This window comes from Giraffa tippelskirchi, chromosome 1, assembly GCF_054371585.1.
Source record: "Giraffa tippelskirchi isolate mGirTip1 chromosome 1, T2T-mGirTip1v1.2.pri, whole genome shotgun sequence".
NCBI classification, from domain to species: Eukaryota; Metazoa; Chordata; class Mammalia; order Artiodactyla; family Giraffidae; genus Giraffa; species Giraffa tippelskirchi.
Window position 1 is genome coordinate 193,155,482 of NC_137275.1, and position 15,492 is coordinate 193,170,973.

General features: G+C 41.1%; 2 protein-coding genes across 25 annotated transcripts in view; one reads left to right on the forward strand and one right to left on the reverse strand.

Annotated features, from left to right (window-relative positions):
• Positions 1-6,821, forward strand: part of LOC145517683 (uncharacterized) — an 85,389-nt gene extending 78,568 nt beyond the window's left edge. For 5 of the 7 annotated variants that reach the window (XM_081520772.1, XM_081520723.1, XM_081520805.1 and 2 more), the window contains 2 exons: positions 3,885-4,867; positions 5,725-6,821. The gene's annotated coding sequence lies outside the window, so the exon portion shown is untranslated. Of the gene's footprint in view, positions 1-3,884; positions 5,085-5,724 lie in introns of those variants that run through there. The other 2 variants (XM_081520761.1, XM_081520745.1) reach the window with 2 other exon arrangements.
• FRMD3 (FERM domain containing 3) overlaps positions 1-15,492 on the reverse strand; it is a 396,369-nt gene that overhangs the window by 47,139 nt on the left and 333,738 nt on the right. The gene's annotated exons all lie outside the window — the stretch shown is intronic.

The following is a 15,492-nucleotide window of genomic DNA, read 5'->3' on the forward strand; positions in this document are numbered from 1 at the left end:
AAAAAAGTACATTACAGACCAGACTATAAATTTTGATAGGGGAGAATGGGGAAGCCAGCTATGCACTGTGGGCGGAGGTCACTTCTAGACACCTCCCAGAGGGCTCCCTCTTCCCACCCACAGCTTATCATTTCCAGTTTCAACAGGGCGGTTCCTCCTCTCACCAGGGTTAGTCAATTTCCAAACCTGACACTTGAAAGGAAAATAATCCTAAAAATTCACAATATCTTCACCCCTTTGCAATTCCCTTTCTGATGTAATTCTGAGCAGAATCCCCATTTATAAAAAGATAGGCTGCACAGAGGTGGGGCCCTGGGACAGTACCTGCTAGGCCTTCCCTCACTAGCCACCAACAGCGGTTCCTGAAAAACTACTGAAAATCTTTAGGATACTGAAAAACAAATCAGAAAGTCCCCATGCCAAATGAATCAATACTGTGCAGGAACACTGATCAAGGATTTTAAAGATTAATGTGGGCTCACTGGCATGGCAGTAGACCATGCCTCAGATATTGAGAAAACCTCCCTTTGCCTATTTGGAAGGAATATAGATGAATCTGTGTGCTTATCATTATAAATAAAGACAACATGATATGACCTAATAGCACACTCTAAACAAACAGCCCCCCCCCAAAAAAACCCCAAAGCAACACAACAAAAAACAAAACAAAAACCCCTAAAAGCAAATAAAAAACCTGAAACAAAACCACCACCATCCCTTATATCTGTTCTTTTCCATAGAGAGTTATTCTCTTTTAAGTCTCAAGCTTCAAGTCTCACGATAGTTTTGAAGTGTCTCCTTTCCTCTTAGTAACTATAACTAATGATAAAAAATATTTTGCATCTCGTGCATGTAAAATTTTTTTCTTACTTTAACTTGTTCCCACTCTTTAAGTTACTTTTCAGAGATCTTAAGTATGATTCTTTTACCCTCTTTCTTCGGGGACCTCCAGCTTTTATTTAGAGGGAAGGAACCTAGCGGGACCAGCAGCCCATATTATCCCAGCCATTTCTGTCTACCTTGCCCTCTTCTACCCAGAGGTGTGGCTACATTTCAAGAGGAAGAAACAAAGGGAAGCAGAGCCAACCCAAGGATTCTGGGAGAATCTGTACAAGAAGCTTGTCCTTGTTCTAGGCACTGCACTCATAGACCCGACCACAGTAGCACAACATTTGGATGCCCTTGAACACCCTTCCTGTTTAGATTCGTCTTGTTTGTTTGAAGAATCAGGAATGCATGACTGGGCAGTGACAAGAAGCTAAAGAAAGCAGCAGATATGTGTGAAGAGAGGAACTGATTTTCCACAATGAGATGCCAGAAACACTGATAAATCAGGCAGAAGCCACAGCAGAGGAAGAGAGTTCAATGATAAGAGCTGTTCCTAAGCCTGGATTTCATGTCTGCTTTGGGGACAAACTTCCTGGCGCAGATTTGAGGCAAGGGAACAAGTCTGTCTTTGCTTTGTGGGTGACTGGGAGCTACTACATGACTTGGAACCCTAGGGCATCCGAAAATGGAGACAATAAATCTCCACGGGTGTTAGGACAAGGAAATGAGATTGTGTATATCAACTGCCTTGCATAGTGCTGGCTCCCGGTTGATGAAGCAGAACTTAAAGGAGTTACAGAAAGTAAAAGTAACAGCACAACCTCTGGATTCTAATCCTGGCTGTACCGTTTATCTGACTTCAGTTTCCACGCCTGTAAAATGAGCAGAGCAAAGGCAGGAGCTATCTCCCAGGGCTGCTGGGAGGATTAATGAAGGTGATCCACGAGGCATGTTCAGATCAGGGGCTATCACAGGAATTACTCAAGAAAAATTACTGATTTTTTTCCTAACACATGTTCATTCCTTTCTCTCCTTTACTCAAGGGAAAGACAGTGAGGATTTTGATTTTTTCCTAACACATGCTCATTCCTTTCTCTCCTTTACTCAAGGGAAAGACAGTGAGGACTTTAAATTGTCTGGATTTTCTCCCTTCTGTCAGCCATCTGTTTCTAACATTTCTACTTACTTTTCCTAAATAGAAAACAGCATTGCAGGCTGTTAAGTTTACCTGACCAGCCCTGTGACCTCGGGAAATCTATAAGCTTGTTGAAGTGTAGTTTTCTGCCTGTAAAACAGTACTGATGTTGACATTCATGTAACTGAGTGCCTGATATGTAGAGGCACAGTAAATGCTAGCTACTCTATCATCATCAATCTCATGTACCTTATTTTGAAAACTAACAGGTTTCACAGGTGTAGTGGATTTGGCTTTTAGTTAAAATAGTTATGGAGATTCACTGAAATTTTAGCTGACTGCTAACTCGTTAGGAAGATAATAAAAAGTTATTACACACATTAAATGTTCTTCGTAATAAATTTAGACATCAAGTATCAGTTACTTGATACTTGATGTCTCAGTTTATTTGATGCCTAAATTTATTTGATGTCTAAATTATTTGATAATCCTTGGCACTGTCAAATATCATATCTATCATATAATGAAATATAATAATGTTATAAAATGTGTTAATAATATTTTGTGATACAATGGGTATATTCTTGGGTATATAAAAACAAGGAATGGAAGCAGTTCCCAGCACCACTAAGTGACAGGGCTATTCGACCAGGTAGTCAATCATTTGCATAATTCAATTTCCTCCTTTGTAAAATGAGACAACATTATCTGTCCTATCCATTTCAAAGAAATGGTCATGAGTCTCAAATTATAGTAACTCATGGAAAAAACTCTGAAAATGTGTAAGACGCTTTGGCATACTGGATACTCTTTCTCTCATTATCTCCCTTATCAGATGAAGCACTCTTAGAGTGCCTCCTCCCTGTAACACACGAGTACTGCTCCGTGGGGCCAGGCATCACATGCAGTGGTGGGAGAAAGGCCAATAAACCTCCCGGAGAATTACAGCTGCAGACAAAACAGAATTCAAACAGCGCAGCTGGGCTCTCCTCAACACCACTGTGGGGAAAGAGAACACTCTTCACAGGAACTTCATGGCTGTAGAGCTGCAGTCCCCAATCTTTCTGGCAGCAGGGACCTGTTTCGTGGAAGAGAGTTTTTCCACAGATGGGAAGGGATGGTTTCAGGATGACTCAAGCTCATTACACTTATTGTGCACTTTATTTCTATCATTATTACATGCACTCCAGCCCAGATCATCAGGCATTAGATCCCAGAGGTTGGGGACCCCTGCTGTAGAGGATTCTAACATAAGGACTCATCTGTTTCCCTGACCATCTGATACATTGACAACTGTGGCATCTCTAAATAGGGAGCTTATGCGAGCTGTGTCAGAGAAGGACAGACCAGAGAGGGAAAGACAGTAAGAGAGACGGGGGGGGGGGGGGGCGGGGGGCGGAGTGTCACAGTGCTCTCTCTGTCTGCTCAGACCACTGGTGATGATTTCTAGACAGGCAGGAAAAACAGACTGGACGCTCCATCAGACACTGCTCTTCTTTCACTTCCTGCCCCCTTGTGTTCTGATCCTGACTTTTTACCCCAAACTTACAGAATTAATATTCTTGAAAATAAATCTTAGATGGTAGTTATTATTATCAAAAAAGCACTACCTGCACAGTGCAGGGAAGTAGAGAACTACCAGAAGGTAGGAAATGGGTGAAGGAGATCCCAATAGTCCCTCAAAGTTGACAGCCCAGAGAAAATTGCTGCTGACATTTGCTCTGTTTCCTACCAGACCTGCAGGAGTTTTAAGTTCAAAGGGTTGCAAACATAGTTAAAATATTTACAAGTTGGTGAGGCCTAGAGAAGTCATAATTGAGTATGAAATTTTAACCTCAAAGCCCAAAATACCAATGTGTTGTGCTATATATCATTCTGTGTGATGTTTTGAAACTTTTAAAACTATATTTTTTCTTGACAGTATTAAAAATCAGAGCTATCACTCCTCTGACAAAGGTCCGTATAGTCAAAGCTGTGGTTTTCCCAGTTGTCGTGTATGGATGTGAGAGTTGGACTATAAAGAAGGCTGAGCACTGAAGAATTAATTGAGGCTTTTGAACTGTGGTGCTGGAGAAGACTCTTGAGAGTCCCTTGGACTGCCAGGAGCTCCAACCTATCGATCCTAAAGGAAATCAGTCCTGAATATTCATTGGAAGGACTGATGATGAAGCTGAAGCTCCAATACTTTGGCCACCTGATATGAAGAGCTGACTCACTGGAAAAGACCCTGATGCTGAAAAAGATTGAGGGCAGGAGAAGGGGGCGACAGAGGATGAGATGACTGGATAGCATCACTGACTCAATAAATATGAGTTTGAGCAAACTCCAGGAGACAGTGAAGGACAGGGAAGCCTGGTGTGCTGCAGTCCGTGGGGTTGCAAAGAGTCAGACACAACTTGGGAACTAAACAACAACTGACTTTCTGAGTGCTATTTACCAAGATCTGAGCAAGCTCAGTTTGCCCATGCTCTCCCTCCCTCCTTTTCTGACAGAGTACCCATGAAAGGCTGCTTCAGAAGATTCTCCTTGAACACAGACAAGCCTGCATCCATGTGAGCCAGTTCACAAACTGGATGGCTAGTCTTTCATTCATCCAACAGATACTCCCTGAGCACTTCAGTGTGCTAGGCACTGGCCCAGACACTTGGAATACAGTTGAGTCTGAGCCTGATTATGGTCTTGGGCCCATCCTGGAGGGTGATACAGATGTGCAACAAGTAAACCAACATACAGACAAGATAACATGACTGCTATGAAGGCAATAACAGGATTCATCATTGATAATTTGGCAGGAGTGGGATTTTGGGGGTAAAGCTTCAGATGGAGCTGTTGTGGAAAGATCATCTTAGGGTGATAGTTTACCCTACATCTGAAGAGGAGACAGAAGGATCCAGTGTTGCAAAGGTACCTTATCATATACTGAATGCTTCTCTGTCGTATAGAAGTTTATTTAGGGGTTCCTTTCTGGCCCCCAAGTCAGAGTTTTCATTACTTTTGCTTTACAGTGATGATAGGTTTGCAGCAGGCTTTGGTCTAAGCCCTTAATATACATTCTCTTGGGGATGCTGATCTTATTTTTCAGAGTATCTTTGTCTTTTTCATAGTAAAAAAAAAAAATGCATTTTCTATTGCTATGGGTCAATTAATACTCATGACAACCCTGTTAACTAGGGTTATTATCTATAAATTTTACAGATAAGGAAACAGAGGCTTAACAATTAGGAGCTACTTCCTACGAAAATAAACATCATACCCTCCCCCAAACACACAGCATCACCCTTTTTCTAGACAGTCACCTACCCTGTCAATTCCACCTCCTAATTCTTCTTCCTCACCCACTTCTCAGACCAAGCCACCTCTTTGGAGTCTGATGCAGCTACCCTCTCACCCTCTGACACATCCATCTCAGGGCATCTAGATACAAAGCAAGTTTTTTAAAACACTAATCTGTTCACTCCACTCACTTAAAACTGTCAGATAGCTTGTTTCAGACATACCCAGCAGGGGTTTTCTTGGAACCTTTAGCTCATAAATTTAGAACAAAAGCTTAGTGATAATTTCTCATGGACATAGAATCTTAACAACTAAAGACTGATTTCATATACTTAATGGAAAATCTAAAGATGAAGAAATATGCACAGCATTTGCTTAAATTACCTTCCCAATTAGGTTCCAAAGTATGATGCTGGAAACTTCTCTAGAGCTTCAGGAGAAAAGGTATTAACTTTTGAAGTGAATGAGCTTAATGTTTTGTCTTCTAGGATTCTTTTTCATTTTCTGGTAATCCAGATTCTATCAGTTAAATCAAAGAGGAAGGACACCCACAGTGAGGTGAGGGGCAGGATAAGCCTAACTCTATGAAAGCCTGAGAAGTAGCATGAGATGCTCTAGCTACAAGGAAATGGGCATCTCAGCCTCTATTTCCAAATCTCTTCTGCCAACCAGAAAAATCATGAAGGACCTGCTGAAGACTGAGAATCACAAGGCCTGCTGACAGCTCTAAGAACTTGCCTCAATTCCTCATGTTTTCCTAACTTTCCAATAAGATGTGGGTCTGCATCTTATTTACAAACAAGAAAGAGCATATCATTCCAAGCAGTCCAGCTTTCCATAAGAAATAAAAGGGAAATGTTTACATACTTAAAAAAATAGAAGTAGAGCAAAGAATGTAAAAAACTAACAAGTTATTTTTAAATGCCATAAAAAGCCTAATGTGCATTGTACTTATGAGTTCTCAGTGGAAACAGGTTAGAACTCTGAATTTTTTGTTTTATTCCATAGCATGGCTTATATGTAATCTTAGGGCTTAGGGTCATGAATAGAAAAGTCAGCTAGAATGGCTCCCCTTCCATTAACCATCCACCCTTTAGTGAGAAGATCCCAGGCACTGTGCAGAGAGGGGCATGCAGTTAGACCAGACATGTAAACTGATGGTTAGAAAGAGGGGTTTTAAGAATCAAATATAAGTGGCACCTCCAGAGAAATGGACAGCAGAGTGGTAGTTATCAGGAGCTGTGGGAGTGGGGATGTGGAGATGTTTGTCAAAGGATACAAACTTACAGTTGTTAGATTAACGAGATCTGGGGATCTAATGTACAGTATGGTGATTATAGCTAATAATGCAATGTTATATACTTAAATATTGCTAAGAGTCGATCTTATGTTCTCACCAAAAGAAAGAAATGATAATTATGTGATGGGAGGGAAGTGTTAGCTAACTCTATGGTGATCATCATTTTGTACCATAAAAATGTATCAAATCAATACACTGTACATCTTAAATTTATACACGGTTATATATAATTATATCTCAGTAAAGATAAAAAGAAGAATAAATGCAAGAATGAAAGAAAAGAAAGCTATTAGTACTTTCTTCAGAGCCAGGAGCATGTCATAGGCGAGGAGCCACTTGACAAAACAGTATGGACTGAGCCGGTGGAGCAGAGGAAAGTTGGAAGTGCAGCCCCAGCAAAGGAAACAGCAGAGAGGATCCTGTGTGGGTCTGCAGTACTGGGTGGGGGATGGGTGGGGAGATGCAGTCACAGAATGATGAGCGGGTCAGGCAGGACCAGTGGAGAGAAATATGGTGAGTGGGGACCAGATTGTGAGGAGCCATGAACACCTTTTAGGCTGGACTCTGCTCTGCAGTCAATGGGGAAGGTTCTAGAAACTACTTCTAATAAGGGTGATGGCTCCAGCAGGAGTTTAGAGGATGGGTTAGATGAAGATCAATAAGGAAGATACTGCAGTGTCCCCAGAGAGAGAAGAGGGGAACTGGAATGAAGATGTAACAGCAGGCTGAAGAGCTGGGGCAATGTCAGTTACTCCTGGGATGGACTTGACAGTGGTGGCCGAGTCGATGAGGGCATGGGAGGGGTATCAAGGCAAGGATGGCTTTCAGGTCTCTGGCTGGGGCAACTTCATGGATGTTCTATCATTAAACAAATCAGAGCAGGGGCAATTTGGAGACTGGGATTTGAGGAAGGAAGAGAACATGAGGGTAGTTGTAAGCCCATTAAGTTTGATGGGTTAGCTGTGAGCTATTACATGGCATCCAAGTGGAGGTGGCCAACAAGCAGAGGAGAGTGCAGGGTGGCAGCGTGGGGCTGAGCACTAATACAAGGAGGCTGATCCAAGAGAAACAGATTGAAAACACTGCACCTTGAATCTTGTCTCCTTATTCCAAGTTAAGTGGTCTCCATTTCCAAACACCAGTGAAAAGCAAGCTTTACTGTCTTCCAATGGTGGTTAAGATAATGTTTTAAAATACTAATTGATTAATTCACTCATGTTCACAAAAGTCCTGGAAGCCTTTTCTTGATCCTCAGCCCAGATAGCAAACTCACCCACCCAACAATAAAACCACCACCACAAAGACTTAACAATAACTCTCACAAACCATTTTCCAAGACAGAAAGACCTCCCCCAACTGCAGACTGCACAAAAGGATCCACACTCTAAGTAAAAGGAAAACTGAAGGGATCACAAGTAGAGGAGAGTGTGAGATAAGAGACCTAATCTTCAAGGATCAGGTAGCATTCCTTGACAGCAACAAGGTGCCCCATGGGTGTCATCACCCAACAAGCCACCCATCGATCGTGCAGAGTTGTCCATTCCCCTCTTATTCACTGGCCCATGGCACACTTAAAACCCAGTGAATAAAAGAATACCTATAGATACCCTCTATAGGACGGTGGTAACATGAAGGAAACCTCCCAGAGCTGTCCATACATGAAACCAGATGAAAATCTCCCGCAGACATTGGACAGGGACTAGGAATTTCACAACTATAGTGCATTCTTCAAAAAACTGTATGAGGAATTTCTCTGGAGAAGAATTTAAGCCATCTCTCTGACTAAGATGACCTATAATTCAGATTTTTCCTTCCATATAAACAAAGAGCTTTTCCCTTATCCTGGTCAAACCCAGGACTTAAAATTTTGAGAAACCCCATAACTTAGATGTATCAAGGCAATTTATTCACAGTTCAGTTTTGTCACATGCCAACATAGGTGCCAGAGGTTTTCCTGGAAGAAATAGGTGACAATGCTGTCCTTACTGGCCCCAGTTAGCACAGCTGCCTTCAGTCTGTTTAGGACTCTCAACCAAGAGTCAAATATTTCCTTTGCCTCTGTACAGGGTTAATTTGTTTTCTCATCACTTCTGCTGTATTATTTCACTCCCTCCAGGCACAAGTCACCATTACAGATAAACCATTTTTTTCTGAGTAGAGGAAATTGAATAGGGCTGCATTAATAAACGGAGCTCTATTTTTTTCCCATATTTCCCAACAGGTTTACAAATGGTATTAAGAATCAGGCATCTGTGTCTCTCTGTTGGGAAAAACACCAGGCTCTTCTGGAACTATGGACTCCTTAGTTGCTGCTCTGTAACCAAGGAGCTAGAGGCATCAGGTCTCGGTCCTTCACCCAACACAGCAGCCAGAAGCCTCTCTCTCTTGCATTTTAATTATATGCTCAGGATGAGAAACATAAAGGGCCAAGAAATGCAAGAAAAATGTCTAGCCACTCTAAACCAGTTTACAGTTTTGTAAAGCTACAGTAAGAGACATTCATATATATAATTTGGTGGGAGGTAGGAGAATAAAAGATACTTTTGTATATTTATGTGATTAATAATGTATATATGTTAAAATTGTGACTTACCTCACTCTGCATGATAGTCTCTAGGTCCATCCATGTCTCTGCAAATGGCACAGTTTTGTTCCTTTTTATGGCTGAGTAATATTCCTTTGTATATATGTACCACATCTTCTTCATCCATTCCTATGTTTATGGACATTTAGGTTGCTTCTAGGTCCTGGCTATTGTGAATAGTGCTGCAGTGAACATTGGGGTGGATGTATCTTTTGAACCATGATTTTCTTCAGATGTATGCCCAGGGTTGGGATTGCTGAATCATATGGTAGTTCTATGTTTGGTCTTTTAGGGACCCTCCAAACTGTTTTCCATAGTGGCTGTGCCAGTTTACATTCCCATCAACAGTGTAGGAGGGTTCTCTCTTCTCCACACCCTTTCCAGCATTTATTGGTTGTATGTTTTTTTGATGGTGGCCATTCTGACCAGTGTGAGGTGATGCCTCATTGCAGTTTTGATTTGCATTTCTCTAATAATTAGTGATGCTGAGCATCTTTTCACTCATTTGTTGACCATCTGTATGTCTTCTTGGCAGAAATGTCTATTTAGGTCTTTTGCCCATTTTTTGATTGGGTTATTTATTTTTTTGATATTGAGCTGGATGAATTGTTTGTATAGTTTGGAGATTAATCCCTTGCATTTGCTTTATTTGCAAATATTTTCTCCCATTCTGAGGGCTGTCTTTTTGTCTTGTTTATGGTTTCCTTTGCTGTGTAAAAGCTTTTAAGTTTAATTAGGTCCCATTTGTTTGTTTTTATTTTCATTACTCTAGGAGATTGGTTGAAAAAAGATTTTGCTATGATTTATGTCATAGAGTGTTCTGCCTATGTTTTCCTCTAAGAGTTTTATAGTGTCTGGCCTTACATTTGGGTCTTTAATCCATTTTGAGTTTATTTTTGTATATGTCAGAAAGAGAAAAACAAGTATTGTATAATATCATTTATATGTGGAATCTAGAAAAATGATATAGATGAATTTATTTGCAAAGCAGCAATAGAAACACAGACATAGAGAACCAAAGTATGGATAGTGAGGGGGAAGGAGGAGTGGGATGAATTTGGATTGAGATTGTCATACATACACTACTATCTTATAAAATAGATAACTAATAAGAACAGAGAGCTCTACTCAATGCTCTGTGGTGACCTAGATGGGAAGAAAATTCAAAAAAAGAGGGGATATACGTATATGTATAGCTGATTCACTTTGCTGTACAGTAGACACACAACATTGTAAAGCAACTATAATTTAATAAAGATTAGTAAATAAAAAATTAAAATTGTAGGGGACTATTTAATGTCATAGATATGTCATATTTTAATAAGCAAAAAAGTAGATTACAAAACAGTATATCTAGTGTATTCTGATATTTATTAAAAATATATAGATGGATTATATATATTCATATCACAATTATTTTTTGACTTTTCATACTGTTCATGGGGTTCTCAAGGCAAGAATACTGGAGTGGTTTGCCATTCCCTTCTCCAGTGGACCATGTATAGTCAGAACTCTCCACCATAAGCTGTCTGTCATGGGTAGCCCTGCACGGCATGGCTCACAGCTTCATTGAGTTACACAAGGCTGTGATCCATGTGATCATTTTGATTAGCTTTCTGTGACTGTGGTTTTCATTCTGAAGGCTGTAGGATTTTAGTTCTTGCTTCTTGGTTTTTCTAGTCGTCATGTACAGATGTGAGAATTGGACCATAAAGAAGGCTGAGCACCAAAGAACTGATGCTTTCGAACTGTGGTACTGGAGAAAACTCTTGAGAGTCCTTTGGACAGCAAGGAGATCAAACCAGTCCATCCTAAAGGAAACACACCCTGAATATTCATTGGAAGGACTGATGCTGAAGCTGAAGTGCCAATACTTTGGCCACCTGATGTGAAGAGCCGACTGATGGGAAAAAACCCTGATACTGGGAAAGATTGAGGGCAAGGGGAAAAGGTGGTGACAGAGGATGAGATGGTTGGATGGCATCACCGACTCAACGTTCATGAGTTAAAGCAAACTCCAGGATATAGTGAAGGACAGGGAAGCCTGGTGTTCTGCAATCCATGGGGTCGCAAAGAGTTGGACATGACTTAGTGACTGAACAAAAACAAACAATACCATAGTTTGAACATAGGGGATTTCAGATTCCTTTTAAATTTTGGATTTGTGGCTTCTGTATTTTCCAAATTTTTTACAATGACTATATATACTATGACTTTTGATTTCAGATTAAAAACAAAAACAAAACAAAACATGCTTGACTTCTGGAAAACCCTAATCCTAGGAAATCATTCTCCTTATAGACTTTGTTTTACATAAACAAAGGCTGCCCTAGCTGCATTTAGAATTCATTCATTCATTTGTTAACTAATTTGGCAAGCATTAATTTAGCTCCTACTGTGTATCAGAACATCTCTAAGTGGTAGGTAAAATGTGGGGATAAGGCAGGCAAAGTTTTTGCTATCATGGAGCTGATGTTTTAGTTAAGGAAGACAGTCAAAAAACAGGAGGACAAATAAATAAATTAGGAAGTGCTTAAAAGTGCTCAACACTCTGATGAAAATCAAACAGAGTGGTGGCATAAGAGAGAACAAACAGTTCTCTCTTAGGTTTAGAGAACCACTCAGAATTGGGTATTTAGGGTTTCCAGAAAGCTGAAACTTGAGCTAAGACTTAAGGAAACAGCCAATCATACAAAGATCAAAGGAGAGGCCCTTCTAGGTAGATATATCAGCTGTGCAAAGACCCTGTGGTAGCCACAAACTCAGAGGACCAGCATGGTAGAAACACAGAGATTCAAGAGGAAAGCAGTAGAAAATGGTCTAAGGGTGGGCAGAGGGCCAAGCATGAACCTCAGAGGCCAAAGTGAAGAGCTCAGATTTGAACCTAACTAGATACAAGTTCCACTTGTAAAAGAGCACCCTGGCTGCTGTGTGGAAAACATGGGTGGGGGCAGGGGGACAGTGCAGAAGCAGAACTATTGTTATCTCCTGAGGGAAACAAGAGTGCCTGCATCCAGCATGGTGCAGTAGCCATGATTCTGGGGTGTATTTGAAAGTGAATAGGATTTTGCTGATAGATCTGACGATTTTGTATTTCATGAAACCACTGGCCAGTGGGAGAAGATTAACTAGAGAAGATGGGCATTTAAAATCAGATCCATCTACTCAAAATGGGGCCAGTGCTGGGAAAAAGTGTTTTGGGAAAGAATAGAACATTGCCCTGAGAGACATGAGACAGGAAGGGAGCTCCATGCAGGCTGTCTACCAGCAAAGTATGGTCCAGCCCCAGGGAGACGGGCCTTCAAGGTCCTGGAGACATAGATTACCAGGGCCACCACTAGGGCAGGGACCAAGGAAGAGAGCAAGGCTGGCATATGGACTAGGAGACGACCAGGCAGGGTAATAGAGAAAGCAGGACTCACATCCTGAGCCACAGAGCTGGGCTTCATCTTATTCATCCCCTCCCAGAGTAGGGTGGGATTGGCCCTAGAGTCAGGGGTGGAGCTAAGCCTGCATTTAGGGGCCAAATTCCACAGCTGCAGCAGAGGGGCTCAGGCAGGAACTGATGAGCCCAGAGATCACAAGAGCCGTTTTCTTTTTTCCAGCATGGATACTCCTTCCTTTAATGGTAAAATCCAGTCTGTGTTCAGGTTATCACGTGGGTCATCCTCCTAACCCTATTTATTTCTCTTTCAGCCAGAGCATTGGCCCATTTTTAAATTTTTTTTATGTGCTGAAGTGGAGATTGGGGGGTTAAAAAGTTTCAAATTGGACTTCTTTTCTAGGAGGAGACATTAAAAGATGTGAGGGCTCTTTTAAGTGAGGAAGTGTTCATTTTATATTCCCTTTTAAGCTAGTTGCTTTTAATTTTCAATTTCATGCTGGAAGTTTACAATTTACAAAAAAAAAAAAGAAAAAATGTAACCCAGCTTTTATAGATCATTGTGCCACATGCTTATGGTTTCATTAACCACATTTAAAAAGATATTTATACCTTTTGTTTTCTGAGGTAATGATGAATGATCTGAAAACATATCATTAAGAACAGCAGGAATGTGGGTAAGCACCAGTGAAGGACAGAGTGTGGAGGAAACTTAGAAGCCATCTCATCTTATTTTTAAAAGAGGAAATAAGATCCAGGTACTGCCAGTGTCCAGCATGTTCCAGAGAAGAATTCTTGTAAATACTTCTCAAGTGAATGAATGAACTCCAGCCCTCTAAAATCTCTATCCAGTGCTCTTCCTACTACCAGAGGATCCCCACTAAGGTTGTGTCCTGCATACACTCAGAAAGTAAAGTCCATCTCACTCCTGGGCGTATATCTGAACAAAAATATTATTTGAAAAGATGCATGCAGCCATATACTTATAGCAGCACTATTCATAACAGTGAAGACATGGAAACAACCTAACTGTCCATCAACAGATGAATGGATAAAGAAGATGTGGTACATATGTAAATGTAGTGGAATACTACTTGGCCATAAAAAAGAATGAAATAATTCCATTTGCAACAACATGGATGAACCTAGAGATTAGCATACTAAGTGAAGTAAGTCAGACAAAGAAAGGCAAATACCATATGATATCACTTATATGTGGAATCTGAAATATGGCACAAATGAACCTATCTACAAAACAGGCTCACAGACATAGAGAACAGACTTGTGGTGGAGGGCAGGATGGATTGGGAGTTTGGGATTAGCAGATGCAAACTATTATATATAAGATGGATAAACAACAAGGTTCTACTGTATAGCACAGGGAACTATATTCAGGGTCCTGTACTAAACCAGAATGGAAAAAATATTAAAAATTATATATATATATATAATGAATAATCTTGCTGTACAGCAGAAAGTAACAACACTGTAAATCAACTATACTTCAGTAAAATAAATTTTAAAAAAAGAATGTGAAGGATGTTGAAACAATAACAACAAAAGCAACAAAAAGAAAGTCGAGTCCAGCACTCATGTAAATCGGGGACTCTGGGCAATTGCAGAACAATTCAGCAAGAGTGACACAGCATCTACCAAAGAGCTTGGCTAAAGTCTAGACTGTGCTTGGGTGACTCACCCTGGTTTACTAGCGTGGAAGACTGCAAGTATGTAAAATGGCACGTCACCACTGTAACTAGAGCAGATAGATCTCGCATCTATTTTAGGAATCTGGAGTTTTGGCATGAACAGGGATTTCAGAGTTTCAAAAACAAGCCCTTCATTTTATTCTTGGTGGACTCATCAGTAAGATCTAGAGCAGCTATAGCCAAAACTTCTTTTGGGGGAATATATTTGCTCATACTTAAGAAAAAATGAGTATTTATAAATCAGATACATGTACAGCTATCAATTCTTTAAAAAATTATTTATTTCTGGCTGTGCTGGGTCTTCATTGCTGCATGGAGTTTTCTCTAGTTGTGGAAGGGGGGCTGCTCTCTAGTTGCAGTGCACTTTGTGGTGGCTTCTCTTGTGGAGCATGGGCTCTAGGCGTGTGGGCTTCAGTAATTGTGGCTCACAGGCTTAGCTGCCCCGTGGCATGTGGGATCTTCCCAGACCACAGATCAAACCCATGTCCCTTGCATTGCAAGGTGGATTCTTAATCACTGGACCACCAGGGAAACCCTGTGTACAGCTCTCTTGATGTATTATAACCTTTATAAAATCTACACAATAGAAATTGTTTGAGGAGGTGATAAAAGTAAATCCCCAATAGAAGTCTGAATAGTCATTTCCTCCACCCCAGTGGGCCACTGGGTAAACCCATGGTCTGGAAGCCATGGCTCCAGGGCCTCCAGTGCTCCATCAGCCAAACCAAGAAGAAGGCTGCCTTACTTTGCAGATGGCATTGGGCATGCACCCCAGTGGCCATGCCCAACATCCAGTCTTGTGCCAACCGACCAGAGCCTCTTTGCTGAACGCTCCCCATACTGTCCCAGACCTACTTAAGAGACTGGAACTAGCCTGTACTGCCTGACACTTTCTTTCACATAATTGGCACCAGGTCTTAACAGAAGAGGAAGGGAGGAAGGGAGATTCTGTGAGCTGCTGCCTTCATGTCACCCTGGGTATCATAAAGTGTATTTACTTAATACTCACTACCAACCCGCTAATAACAACATGAGGAAATAGAACCCCATGTTGACTATGGAATCCAGAAAATTATAGCTTCTGCTTTCTAATGACAATGGCTTAGCAATATCTTCACTTTTCTTCTCCTGCGGTTTCTTAGAGATGGTGGTGGGAGTGTTTACTTGTCCAAATGCCAAAGCAGAATATCTTGCCTGTCACAGACCACACTGGTGGTCACAGCTGCACATGCTGACGCTCTTGCCTGGCTCACATCCCAACCCTCAAGGACTGCAACCGAATTA